The sequence below is a fragment of the Crocodylus porosus genome, unplaced genomic scaffold (genome assembly GCF_001723895.1).
Source record: "Crocodylus porosus isolate Cpor-Errol unplaced genomic scaffold, CroPor_comp1, whole genome shotgun sequence".
NCBI classification, from domain to species: Eukaryota; Metazoa; Chordata; order Crocodylia; family Crocodylidae; genus Crocodylus; species Crocodylus porosus.
In genome coordinates, this window is record NW_017728924.1 from 6,079,750 (window position 1) to 6,085,245 (window position 5,496).

At 40.7% G+C, this 5,496-nt stretch overlaps 1 long non-coding RNA gene across 1 annotated transcript; it reads right to left on the reverse strand.

Annotated features, from left to right (window-relative positions):
* Positions 1-1,317: 1,317 nt before the first annotated feature.
* On the reverse strand, positions 1,318-4,889 carry LOC109313749. Its single transcript, XR_002102134.1, has 3 exons — positions 4,814-4,889; positions 3,512-3,586; positions 1,318-1,425 (listed from the first exon to the last, which is right to left on the reverse strand). It is a non-coding gene; the product is annotated as an uncharacterized LOC109313749 (long non-coding RNA).
* Positions 4,890-5,496: the final 607 nt, after the last annotated feature.

The window sequence follows — 5,496 nt, forward strand, 5'->3', positions numbered from 1 at the left end:
TTATATAACAATGTCTTGACACACAGAAAACTTAGCATTTCAACTTATTCATTCTGTTTTGATAGGGCACATTGCCCAAAAAATGTCATTCATTTTCTTAAGTGATTAATTTTTGGATATGGAACAATAACTCCATACTAAAGCTACAGGGGAAGCTAAGATCATGAGAGACGCGACATTTTTAAACTGCTGCTGCTGTTTCACTAACAACGATATTAATAAGATATTCAGAAAAATATAATCTAAATAGTGTTTAGCTGAGTTTTTCCTAATTTTAAGAGATTTGAAAAATAATGGGGAAAACAAATTTAGTTTGCTGATTGGACAGCTTCTCAAATAAAAGAAAATTAAAAACCCTACACGTTTTAACTAACTGATGGTGGCATGCTGCACCCGTCTGTCTCAGTGTTAACCACTAATTGCTTGTACTTAAAAGGTAGTAATTTTGCAATGGCAGTAACAAGAACCTAAGGTAATAGTGAAATATAATTAAAATATTGCTATGTAATCATTATTCAGATCATCTCTATTAAAGTTTAAAAGTACAAATACACCCCTTCCTCCTATTTATACAACACTTTCCCTACAATTCTGGGAGATTATTTGGTTCCAGCCATAGTCCAATTTATCACCCCCTCGATCATGCACCTATCCAGTTTAATGGTAATGGTCCAACCCAGTTAAACCCTGGGGGAAATCAGGCACTTAATGATGCTAGATACTTGCTTATCCTGTTCATGAATCTTCAGCAGGTATAAATTGGTTTAGCTTCATCAACTTTAAGAGTTTACGCAGGTTTACACCGTCTGAGGACCTATGCATCTAGTGTCACCCCCAGACACTTCACTTCCCCCATGACTTTCTGATGTCATCATGGAACTAGTCCTGCATTCTGCACATCCCCTTCACATCCTACATTGTTCATGTACCTTAACATCCCCTGGTGGGATCAAAACAGTATTGGGTGCATGAAGAATGCAGCATCAGACCGTGTCGTATCAATTATCATGCTTTCCGTGTCTATAGCAAAAATCACAGCTGTATCACACCACTGTTTTCTTTCCCCTATTGCTTTGAAAGTGTCCGGCATAAACTGGTTGAGGATAACACATCACTTAAGATGAAGGACTTTGTTAGGGGGCATTAGTGCAGTGGAAACAAATGGGCCTTTGTTCCAAATGTGAATAAAATGTTATGTGGAAATAATATAAAGCAACCTGCTAAGTGACATTTTAACAAAGTCTTATGGTATTGGGTTGAAGGTTTCAGATATTTCTCTTCTCAGCATTCAGTGATCACAGTAACACTTACTCACTGGGTTGAAGAAATTTAACAGAGCTTCTGATATATCTTCTAGTTTCATTTTAGGTTTGCTGGGTGCCACTTCACTTCTTTTTAAAACATGCTGAGTTGGTGATGCAAAACCTGAAAGCTCATAATGATTAGCTCATTATCATCAAAATATCCATAATTAATTAAATGCAATGACATTTTCATACTGATTATCTTTCATTACGACGGCATTTATAGTCATTATGAATTTTGTCTACTGATGGCTAGCAGGGTTAAGTATAAATGTCTTTTTCTGTTGTATTCAATTATATTACTTCAATTTGCTTCATGAACCAAATGAGCAAAGAACTATAGCTGTGAAATTTAAATTATATTAAAGAATCCTTTCAACTGGAAATTGTCAAGACCAAGAGCATTATTGTTCATACACAAGCGCAGAGTTCTTGAAACATGTACAATATGACTAAAGATATATTTCCTTCTCATTATTTATATAACAGCACTCCAAAGCCTCAGCTGAGATCAAGATCTCTCTGCAACAGACACTGTAATGGCATACAGTAATACAAAGTTTCTGCCCCAGAGAGTTCATGCTCTAAGTAGCCAAGCCAGACAGAAGTAAGAGAAAGGAATAATACCAGCTCCCTCTTTGATTGAGTGACTTCTCAAGGTTGTGCAGGCCATTTGTAGCCTGGAAGTGAACCTAGATTATTCTGGGCAGTGCCTTCACCAAACGACTGTCCTTTCTCTTGGTACAAGAGGACTAATAATGGGTAAAGAAGTTCACCATACATCAGAATAAGACCATCACCAACAGAAGGCTCAAAAAAGGGAGAAGGCATAAAACCTAAGAGACAAATGAGAGGAACCACCTGCACTCATGATCTGATACAGGAGTGAGCTCCAGCACCTCAGAGCTGTAATATTATTGGTAGATACTCTTGAAATGTTGGCTGACTAACGATCATTTTTCAAGGAAAAATGCTGCCATTTCATGGAAAACTCCAATCTTTTGGTTCAATACTAGTGGTATATGTCACTCTCCAGTGGCTGGTCCACAAGTGACAAGATCCTATCACTGCTACCAGTATATGGATTTACTCCTTGAAGTCAAGTAGCTGGGATTACTGCTTTCAATGCTGACAGCCCTGGAGTTAAGCCCAGGACTTCTTCAGATAAAGAGTGAACTGCCCAGGCTAGTAGCAACGACTACAGCATGACAGGATACTGAACTTAGCAAGAGTTTATGAAAGTAATTAACATCTCTTTCTCCAGAGTGTTGGTAGTCTGCTCAAATTGCTCCTGGAATGTACTGGGATTGCCCAGGATGGGTTATTACTTCATAGAAATATGGGATTCCCATAGGAGAAACAGCTCTACCGTGTTTCCTTTTAAAGGGCATATCCAGATGAGCATGTACATGCATTTCCCCAGAGACAAAGAGCAGTGACACATAGTTGGGGGCCTCCTAAGGCTCGAGTGGCGGGAATCCAGGTGCCCCGGAGCCTGGCTGGCAGGTGTAATGTGTCTCTGGCCAGCCAGGCTCCAGGTTCAGGTGGTGCACACCTCACTTCTTTCTGCCTCAGGTTTTTTTTTGACACCAAGATCTCCCAGTGTCAACCCCTCCCTGCTGTGCTGCAAATTAGCAATGCAGTGAAGGCCTGCACGTGCAGTGTGTGCAGTTTGCAGTGCCGCAGATGGGTCTGCAGCACCACGAACCGCATGTTCATGCTTAAGACCTCTACAACTAAAACGTTTGCCTGTATTCAAGCCACGTCTCTTTACAACTCAGCTTGCCAGAAGATCTCTTGCTAAAGCTTCTGTTCTATACATTATACAGTGCTCAGCATGTTCTTAGACTTTGTGGTACTCCTGATTTCACCTAAATAACGGGCTGAGGCAGACTGTAGAATAGAAGCACTACCGTTAATCCCTTCTAAACAAAGTTAGAAAAAAAAAGAGTGAGATATGATGCCAGATGGGAGACAGCTGATTCTTACCAAAAGCCTGGTCAGATACACAAAAGAAATTACAATTTGTGGAGAGAAATCTGCATGTTTCTAAATTTAATATGTGCAGCACTCATGTATTTCAAATGGGGCTGCATGATGTCAATAGCACATTTTGTATTGCAGCCAAAACAATGCTGATGGGTAGATATATTTAACAGTAAAATTGCTTGCTGCTATTAAAACTTTTTTTTCTTTGCAGTACTCACTTGGGCTGATGATATGATACAACAAAAAGATGCCGCTCCCCAAGAACTGATTGCCGGTTGCCATCTGCATCATTACTATATTAAAATCAAAGACAGAGTTATGGATGCATTTAAGTAACCCTACCTCAAAAGCTTTTCTTGATTTCTGTGATTTTGTCTTTTTGTAGCAAATAGGACTGTGTATGATGATGGAAGAATCCAGCAAGATCCTCCTCCGTTAAAAAACAAAACCCCAAGGCCTGGTAGGTATTTTTTTTTTCAGGAGTGATTAATGGTTCTGGATGCTTTAACCTGGGAGTGCTCAATGCGAGACACTTAAAGGCGATAACCATAGTCAGGAACTTGTTTAATAGTTTCTGAACACAAACCTACTTCAAATGCCTCAAGTTAGGAAGTGAAGAACTGAGAAACCCAATCACTAGCCACTTCTTGAAAACCTTGGCAAAGGTTTTAGTTCAGGTTTAGCATCCAGAGTTAAGAGTTTCAGGACCAAAGACATCTGTACAGATCCATTCAGAACGTGTGGCGCTTTGGATGAAAGTATAACGTGCTGCCACCCGGGTCAGACCACATGCCCATCTAGTCCAAGAATACTCTCTCTCACACACAGCTATAAAATGAGGCCCTAATCATCGTCTTTAGTCTTTTAAGGTCCCATGGTACTTAGTCACTTAGGATGGGACTGGTTTTGGCCAAAGTTTCATCATGACTGTTCTGCAGGATGTGACAGCTGAGTTGGCTAAGCTACTTGTTTTCTATTCAGCTAGATCTTTTTCAAAACAAGATTAAAGCATGCTGGGATAATGAGACAGACTTTTAACAAATCTCACTTTCAATCATGTGGGTTGGGGTAGCTTCTAGAGGCTCCCAGACCTGAATCCTATTGTACTAGCTGTTGTACAAACACACAGAAAAGGGAGCTGACATTTATGTGTACCCTCAACACAGAAGCCGTATATAGCAAGGGCTCCGCTGCTAAAGGATTACAAAAACCATTGAGTAATAGGATGGATTTTTTCTGCAGAGTACTACAGAAGAGATTTAAAACAAGTTTGTGGACTTTTTTTTCCTTTTTTTTATTCTCAGTAAAAGCCTTCACCAAGACTTGTGTGTGAAATCATTTCCTTTGGGACATGCCACAGGATTCATTAAAGGGAATCAAGGGTCTGAATATATTCCACAAAATATAATGCAAACTGCAGAGCAGAGAGGAAGGGAAAACAAAAGAAAAGGCAGAGTCAGGAAAGGGTGAAAGGAGGTCCCCCGTTTCCCCACAATACTGATCTTTTCTCCCCATCAAACCTTCTCGCAAGTCATAAGAGGTGCAAGCAGATGGTGCCTAGAGATATCTCAGTCAAGCAGCTCATGCACAGCAGAATGACAGCAAAGCAAGTGATATAGGATAGGGAGACAGCAACAGTCATCACAATAGGAATCTCTATTAGCCGTGGAATAGGTCATAATGACAAGATGCTTGGGATGTGTGTCATGGATGTACCCTTCCTCCTCCACAAAAAAAGGGTCACCAGAAGAGCAGAGACTAAGGCCCAGGCACACACTTACACAATGGGATCTGATGCCCAATCCCAACAATTCCTTCTCCTGCCAGGCTACACATTGACAGCAGGATCAAGGATCAGATCCCAATTGTGTCATTTGTCAGTACATGGAGAGACCAGGATCCTAGGGAAATGGAGCCCAGGGTCCTAGACTGGTTGAGATGCCTGCGGTCCTAGGGCTCAGATAGACAGTTAATCCTGAGAATACACTAGAGCTGATTGCAGACGCCAGCGTGGTCCCAACCCCAGGACTGCACCCGAGTCTTGAGCTGGCTCTTGTTACCCTGCCATACATTTCATTTAAGGTGCGATGGAAATCAGCCACAAAAATGATACTCATCTGTGGAATATTTTTTGGTGCGTTTAACAGATTAATCACATATCTGTAACATCTGCCAGGGTCTTAAATTAGGGGTTTTCCAGCCC